Source organism: Pangasianodon hypophthalmus, chromosome 5, assembly GCF_027358585.1.
Source record: "Pangasianodon hypophthalmus isolate fPanHyp1 chromosome 5, fPanHyp1.pri, whole genome shotgun sequence".
Taxonomy (NCBI): domain Eukaryota; kingdom Metazoa; phylum Chordata; class Actinopteri; order Siluriformes; family Pangasiidae; genus Pangasianodon; species Pangasianodon hypophthalmus.
Window position 1 is genome coordinate 24,019,454 of NC_069714.1, and position 8,848 is coordinate 24,028,301.

The window sequence follows — 8,848 nt, forward strand, 5'->3', positions numbered from 1 at the left end:
AATGCCACTATCATTATCCCCTTCTGCTTTTTTCCTGTCACTGTTGTCGTTCCTTGTTTGTTCAGTCTCATCACTTAGACCCTCTGGGTGCACTTGATCAACTTGCAGTCAATGACATGAAGTGCTCTCAGAGTATGTGAGTGTGTAGAAACAGAAACAGCGAGTAGATTTCCTTGCATATTGCTGAGCTCAGTCTTAAAAGGGGAAGGTGGCAGGAAGAACAAAAGCATATGACTATGTGTATTCACCAGTTTATTTTTCCATGTCCATGATCACTTCCATTTTTTCTACCACTAATCAGGGGATATTTAAGCTTAGAAGCCAGAAAGTCATAAGACAACTGTATGCTTGCACGCACATCTGGATTGGTTGCAGTGCAATCAGGTCAGGAAGGCTATAAATCAGTAAACCGCTGACACAGTTAAGTATTTACCTGGATCATTATAATGAGGTTCATTACTCAGGAGTTGTGAGGCATGACAGAAAAAATTATTCTCTGTACACACTGTATGCATTGGATTTAATCAAATCCTCAGTGTCTATCAGTGAAGTTCTGTGAAGGTAGGTCATGAAAACTGGTCTGAATCCATCATGTGGTTTAATTTCAGATGGTTACTCACAACTGGAACAATAACAACTACAGAAACCAAGCTAGACTGGTCTGGGGTTAAAAATTCCTGGCAAATCGGCTATTTTTAATATTAATCTGACAAAATTGACTAAACGTATTATTTATTTATGTGAGGAATACCATACGATGGGCCACGATATTATAGGAAAATAATCCTTCTGATTCAAGGGCCCAAAGTGTCATGTTACTGAGAAACTGGAAAGCGCAAACTCCTCCATTCTGAAGACTTTCCTGTGGTGGAAAACCTACTGATGTTACAAAGCACTGACACCTGAGACTTGTTCCATAAATATTATAAAAACATCTCCTGACAAAAAACATCTCCTGCCAGGAAGCTTTATCATATCAATCATTAGACTTTTTAAATCCATTTTTATTAGCCTTAGATTAGGTGGAGCCTCCACCAAGTCCTGCAAGCTATTGCTACACGAACGATAAATTAAAAAAAAGAAATGATTAGAATAAGCGCATTAATATAAACCAGGCCTTTATGTTACAGCCAGAACTACTCTCAAAGCTGTGCAGTTATAGAAAATTAATCCACGCCTTCTGATTCGAGAATAAACAGAGCTGAAGTATAATCAGTTTATAATCAATTGGGAAGGACCAAAACAGATGGCATTTGGTCCTGGGTACTAAAAGAAATCTTTCAAGTGCAAACACTACAGATAGCATGGACATGTACTTCTACCAAAAACTCTAATTCAGACATTTTACATTTAACCTAACCACTTAAGGTCTTCATATACTCAATATATAAAATGTTAACAAGCTGAATAGTAAATCACCAGAGTAACATCAGAGCATACAGAGGTCAGCAGCAAAACATTTAAATAGAAAGCCACAATTTACATTGCCTTACTCCTGGTCAGGTTTGTGGTGAATCCAAAGCCTATCCTGGGAAACACTAGGCATGGGGCAAGAATACACTCAGGATGGGACACCAGTCTATCACAGGACACCATTCACACCTAGGGGCAATTCCAGGGCCTTCGCAGTGCTACTGATCCCATTACTGACTAATATTTTACATTTAACAAGCCTCCATATATTCCATATTCTAGATGTAACCGAATATAAATGAACAGATAATGTGTTTGAAACAAAAAGAAATACAAATTCACAAACAGATTTTTTTAGAAAGCTTGCCAGAAAGGTTCACAAGGCAATCTGGTTGACACTAGAGGCAGGGCAAGCAAGCAGTCATATATGAAGCTTGCGAGACAAACAAAGACCACACTGATTAACACGAACGTACAACATTCATTCATTCACCCTTAGCAACTTCCTGGTCAGAATTACACTACTACTTTTTTATGCTTTGAGAAGTAGAACCAGCTAAATTCTATAGAAAATAGCACAGGCATTTACAAGCAAAATTAATAACTGTGCAAGCAAGTTATTTAAAAAAAAAAAAAAAAAAAAAAAAATGTACATCTCTATTATGAACTGGAGTGATATAGCTGAGGTTGAGGAACTGCCATGGCCAGAATTCACACATCATGCATTTCTACCTCTGTTTTTATTTAAAAAAAAAAAATAATAATAATTGTTTACAGTTTTTCCAGAGCTTTAATAAAATAATTATCCCCAGTTTTTGGGGTCTTTGCAGCACTAAATGATCCCATTGCTTACTGAGAAACTAGCCAGAAAAACAGTGAGGCCAGTCAGCCTAGCTAATCCATCAAGAGGCTAATTACAGCAGCAAGCCTACTGCCATGAATGTCCCAGTGGGCACAGGAAAGATGGTGCAAGGAGGGAGGGAAATGGGGCTCTGGTCCTGGGAGCATTGCAAAATATTGACCATTTTCATGATGGCTTCTATTCGATTCCATTTACTTATTTGGAAGAGATGGAATACAATCTAGGCACATAACTAAGGAGCTGATGGTTAAGGTTCTTGCTCCAGAAGCCAACACTGGCTCTTTGGTAAGATATTTGAGCTTGGAACATTCTGGTCACTAGTACAGAACTTGAACCATGGAGCAACCACTGGCCCAAAGCCACTGACCTGACAATATTGGTGTATTAGTACCATATACTAACTATTTGAGCTGACCAGCTACCGATTACCAAATGTCCAACGAGGTAAAACGTAAACACCTTCCCAACCCCACAGGGTTCATATCAGCGACAGCACCAGCTGATGTATATGGAAAAATAAACAATCTGGTTGTAACTTGAGGCATTTTACTTCTCATATGGTAAGTCAAAACAAGTGTTTCCACTTTCATATCCCGGTAAGAGCAGGGTGTTCCCAGAGTAGATGTACAGACGATACTGTGGGGATTTGTAGCAACAAAGGTCCTGGAGCCATAAATCTGAATTTTACTAAGAATAAACAGGACCTCGGTTGTCATCAACAGGAAGATGGCACAATTGAGTCAAGCTTCCTAAAAGGCCAGCCATTTGAGGAGTCAACATTTCGCCAACTCACCTGATGAGCACACTCAAATGAGCTAAGACAAATATTAGAGATTTGAAGCAAATTTTGGTGGAGTCATACAATATTATGAAACAAATGATAAGATTATGTGCTCTATCAACTGTTTCCTTCTAGACATCCAAAACACAGGACAGATCCTCGTGAGCATGAGGTGTTTGACAGGCTAGAGCTACAGATGGTACTGCAGGGATTTGCTGCAGCCAAGGTCCAGGAGCCATAAATATGAATGTTTCTAAGAATAACCAGGATCTCGGTAGGTGACTACAGGAAGATGAAAGCACCGTTGAGTCAAGCAGGACCACCTTAGATGCAACATGACTTTCACTAGTATGTGACCTGCATATAAACGGCTTGCATTTTCTTAACCATGCATGAGAAAACACCTTGTGGTGGCAAGGATAGAAACATGAGGTTACCTCTGAAATTACACTGCACTGAGACTGTGTGGGGTGGAAGGTGGGAATGTCTGACTCCTGTCTTCACCCCTCACTTCTTACCTAAATGTTCAGCATTAAATATTAAACCACCACATGCTTTCGAAGAGTTTTGTACCAATGCAGAAGGGAGTACCATGTGAGTACTATTATGCAAGTGAGCCTGCTTGGACTAAAGGACTAAGGTCAATGAGTCATGAGATAATAACGTGGGAGATTTAACGACTGAGAATTATATTTCCACTGGTTAAAATCAATTGAATGTGTAAACCTTTCTCTATGGGAAACCTTTCTGAAGCATGTTTCCAAAAAAGGAGAAAACTTCTGTCAGGTTCGGTCTAACAAACTACTACAATAAAAGACACTGAGAAATAGGATATCCTCAGCTTCAGTAAAATCAGGAATCAACAGGAATTTTAAACTTCCTATTCACTGTTGCGTTTCTTCCTAAAAAGGCAGGTCATGTGACAGGTCAATATTCAGCCAACTCATTTGGGGAACAAACTTAAAAAGAGACAACAGATCACAGCAATTTTTGGGCTCAAATCCACAAAGGTTTAAAATGTAATCCTGACAAGTATCTAAACACGCAATTCATTTATTGTGTACTTAATCAGTAGAAATGTGCACCAGGAGAGAGAGAGAGCCAGAGGAGAGTTACATTGTCAATAAATTACAAAATGACATGGATTAGGACTACTTTACATTAGATAGTGCAACGGCATGAATCAGCGATTTAACCCACACACGTACAGCACAGATTACTCCAGTCTCATAGTAATTGGACTAAAATAGCTGCTCACAAAGCAAACACGCTGGCTACAGTCTACACTGAATGAAAGGAGAGTGAATGAAGCTAACTACTATAAACAGAGCTTTCAAAAATGTATAATTTATTCTACTTTTATGCCACAGCGCTGTTGAATTCGATCTGATTGGTCAGAGGGTTGATTAAATTTCTGCAACAGCAGCTCTGACAGTAGTGGCTGTATTCAAATCACAGGTTTATATTAATGCACACGTTCTAATATGGTGTACACTATATGACCAATAGTGACTCGATCATCACACCCATATGTGGTTCTTCCCCAAACTGTTGCCACAAAGTTGGAAGCACATAATTGTATAGAATGTATGCTGTAGCATTGCAATTTCCCTTCACTGGAACTAAGAGGCCCAAACCTGTTCCAGCCCCTGTGCACAAACTGAGCTCCATGAAAACATGGTCTGTCAAGGTTGGAGTACAAGAACTCGAGTGTCCTGCACAGAACCCTGACCTCAACCCGACTGAACACTTGATGAACTGGAAGACTGACTGTGCACCAGGCCTGACATCACTAATGCTCTTGTGGCTAAATAGACAAATCCCCATAGCCACACTCCAAAATCTAGTGGAGGTTATTAGAACAGCAAAGGGGGACTAAATTTGGAATGGGATGTTCAACAAACATATGTGTGTGATGGTCAGGTGTCCACAGACTTTTGGCAATATAGTGCATAATTAATAATAACAGGAATGTTGTAATCAATTACAAATTGCTTTGGTATAAGAGGAATAATAGGAACACTTTGGGACATGACGTTATTGAAAATAACCAACTTCAGGGTGGGAACATTATCTCTCCCGCCGCTCAGTGTTTTTCCACCATAGGAAATTTTGGTAGTGTATGAGTTGCTACATAAACATTGCTTCACCTTTTATTTAGGTACAGTCAAGAGTAAAGGTGCAAATATACTACACTTTCACCACGCATACGTGCGTACTATGCGAGCGACATTGTTCACGTAGTCACTTGTGTATCTTATCTACATCTGGAGGACTAAAAGTCAGATCCACTAAATGGTACATCAGAGCCAAAACATCTCTGTGCATCTGATTTCCAAGTGGAACTGTAATGTTTAGTGATTTCATGCACATCACTGTTAAACAGACTGATCAGCTCATTTCTCTTTAAAACTTTCTGCCCTCGATGTAATCGAAATCGAAAACTCGCACCCTACATTCTAAAGTATTTACTAATCTAGAAAATCCAGAAGACTGGTACTCAGTAGGTTTTAATTTCAGTAGGTTTAAGAGGTTTTTAAAATTCTAACACTAACTGTAATAGGAAAACCATTAGTGTTAGTACCCTGAGATTTCCATAAATGCTGCAAATCTCTTCTATAACTTCATTCAACATTTTTGGTGTGTTGTGTAAAGGTACAATGGTTAGTATATGGTTCAGGCAGGAAACAACGCAGATCAATTTTGACTTGGGAAAAACCCTGTTGCTGATTATTTTCCTCTCAGAGCTCATGTCGTTATGTTTCATTCTTCACATGACAGTATTTCTGTAACTGTGAGAGATGCTTCAGATACTGAATTACACTGGAAACAGTATAATGTAGGTCAGGAATGTCCATCCCTGACGTTTACAACCAGCGCAAATACACCACACCCGACTCATCTCATTAATGAGTAATGAACACGCTGCCTCATTAACTGGATCAGGCGTGTAATAAACTCTGTGCGATGGTGACTATCTAGATTTAAAGTCATTTATGAGCTCGTATGACTCAGAAGCTGGTTTTGTTACTGTTTCTTATGTGAGCTAATACCTGACCTTTTACTGTTCAATATGATAAAATAGTAGGTAGCTAGAAAATAAACAGATACAGAAATATGAAACATGCAGCATTAGCTGTACACAGTGCTGTTCAGAATTATTGGCACCCTAATGCTAAAAAATAATATTTAACAAAATGACATTTTGAGTTCAAACACAACATTAGCTTCAAAATTTTTGGTACCCTTACAACTAATATATTGTGATGCCTGCTCTGGCAAGAATAACAGAGCATACAATCCACCCATTAGCCAGCTACAGAAAATAAGTTTAAAAAAAAAAAAAAGTACTCACGCATGTTAATTAATTTATATTTGCACACTAACTTACAAAAACTATTAATATATTAATAAAAAGAGCATGTTACTCTTTACTCTTAAAAGAGGAATATATCAAGTCACATTCATAAATTATAATATTAATGTGTAATAATAATAATAATAATAATAATAATAATATGTGTGAAAATATTAAATATGATCTAAAAGATACGAAAGAATTTGAGAATATATTAGAACACATGAATAAATTAATTTTATACAAAAAATTGCATGCTGATATACTAATATGATTATATTAATAAATACAGTATGTTAGTGTTTACTCTTCATTAAATATGTATAACAATTATGTAAATGTACTGAATTTAGTACATTTAAAATTGTACACTAATACACTAATGGCTTTAATAGAAATAGCATGTTCAACTCTTCTCTTCATAAGTGTGTGTATGTATGTATGTATATATGTAAAATATATATATAAAATTCTCTCTCTCTCTCTCTCTCTCTCTATATATATATATATATATATATATATATATATATATATATATATATATATATATATATATATATATATGTATATGTGTGTGTGTGTGTGTGTGTATGTATGTATGTGTGTGTATAAAAGGAGAGATGTACACATGCATTGAGTTGAATAATAACTGATTAATGAAAAATGATGAATACACACAAATTATATTAATAAACTACTAAAAATTAATTGTTTGTTCTCTTGGCATGTTTACATAAAATATAACCCATAACCTATAGAAAATAAGTACATAAAAAAAGGAATGTACTGAGAGATTTGAATAAATTTCATCTGCATACTAATGCTCAATTATTACTCCTTCCATAATATATATATATATACATATATGTGTGTGTGTGTGTGTGTGTGCGACAGACAACCATGGAGCTGTAATGAAGTGTTTCTATGGCCACATCATCAACATCACTGTGTGTGTGTGTGTGTGTGTGTGTGTGTGTGTGTGTGTGTGTGTGTGTGGCTAGCAAACCTGACATTACGGCTTTGTAGAGTTTTAGGAAGGAGAAAAGAAGAAAGGTGTGAGCTGTACCAGGTGCAGTGTGAGCTCCAGCTCAGAGCTCAGGTCCGGACTGTCAGCTCTCAGAGCTTTGGCTATGCAAATCTTCTGCTCCTGCTCGTGCTCCTGTTTCTGCTCGTGCTCCTGTTTCTGTTTGTGCTCGTGCTCCTGTTCCTGCTCGTGCTCTTGCTCGTGCTCCTGCTCCAGTGTCAGTGAATCCAGCTCTCTGTCATCCCGGTCACTGCTCCTGTAACGCCGCTCACCGGAGCTCACTGAACCCTCCTACAGTCCCCACAGCGCGCTCTCAGAGCCTCTCTTCTCCTCTCTCACGCATAAACACGCACACGGACACGCAGCACTACCTGAACCTCCTCCACTCACCGACATTTCCCTCCGCTCAGCTGCAGTACAGTCATTTCATCTCTCCGACCCGCATTCGGACTAATCCCGCCTCCAGCGCTGCGATTGGCCGACACGATTCCGCTTCCTCGCAACGGATTGGCGGGTCACAAGCAGCTCGCAGTATGTGGTTCTAGCCAGGAAGGCGTGATGGTGCCAGCCAATCCTAGCGCAGGAGGCGGGATGGATCACAATGCGGGTGCAAAAACCTAACGCGTCATCAGGTAGCCTTGCACCTGCGAAAACAGCAACGACAGCAAGCCAAAGCTACCTATGTGTTTTCAAAATAAAAGCTCAATCTCCTTTTATTATGACATATTGTCTCCACCTGCTGGTTCAGTATAGTATCAGTCTGTGGATTATGTAAGGAGTAAAACCTTTTGCGGCGTGCAGTTATAGGAAAATAATCAACGACAGGATGGTGTGATGCGTCTCAACAGAAAGCAGAGTTTACTCTTAACATAGCAAAGTTGATTATTTTCCCTTAAAAGCACATCCTAAATAATCAATAGCTATAATATGGTTGCATTTGTCACACGCAGCTCAAAGACTGATAATACTAACAATAAAAATGTAAATATGTGTTAAATAGAAATTGGAGAAGATATTCAATTCATTTTCAATTCAATTTTTATTTGTATAGCACTTTTAACAATAGACATTGTCACAAAGCAGCTTTACAGAAATAAATACATTCAGGATATAAATTTATCCTTAATGAGCAAGCCAGAGGCGACAGTGGCAAGGAAAAACTCCCTAGACCGATATGAGGAAGAAACCTTGAGAGGGACTGGACTCAAAGGGAAACCCATCCTCATCTAGGTGACACTGGAAAGTGCAATTATAAATAAATCCCTTCAATAACTGTATACTATATGCTCAAAAGTGCAACTGTGTAACCAGGAAATTCATCACAGTTTTCACATGAAGTCTGTTTTGTTGAACCTATCCACTGTCCACTGATGGAGACCTACAAAACTGCTCGTGGCAACCGCAGCCCCA

At 38.4% G+C, this 8,848-nt stretch overlaps 1 protein-coding gene across 3 annotated transcripts in view; it reads right to left on the reverse strand.

The window, feature by feature from the left end:
* Positions 1–7,944, reverse strand: part of LOC113524760 (hyccin 2) — a 70,689-nt gene extending 62,745 nt beyond the window's left edge. Inside the window, exon 1 of one of the 3 annotated variants that reach the window (XM_053234466.1) lies at positions 7,421–7,944. The gene's annotated coding sequence lies outside the window, so the exon portion shown is untranslated. The remainder of the gene's footprint in view (positions 1–7,420) is intronic. The other 2 variants (XM_053234465.1, XM_026911129.3) reach the window with 2 other exon arrangements.
* Positions 7,945–8,848: the final 904 nt, after the last annotated feature.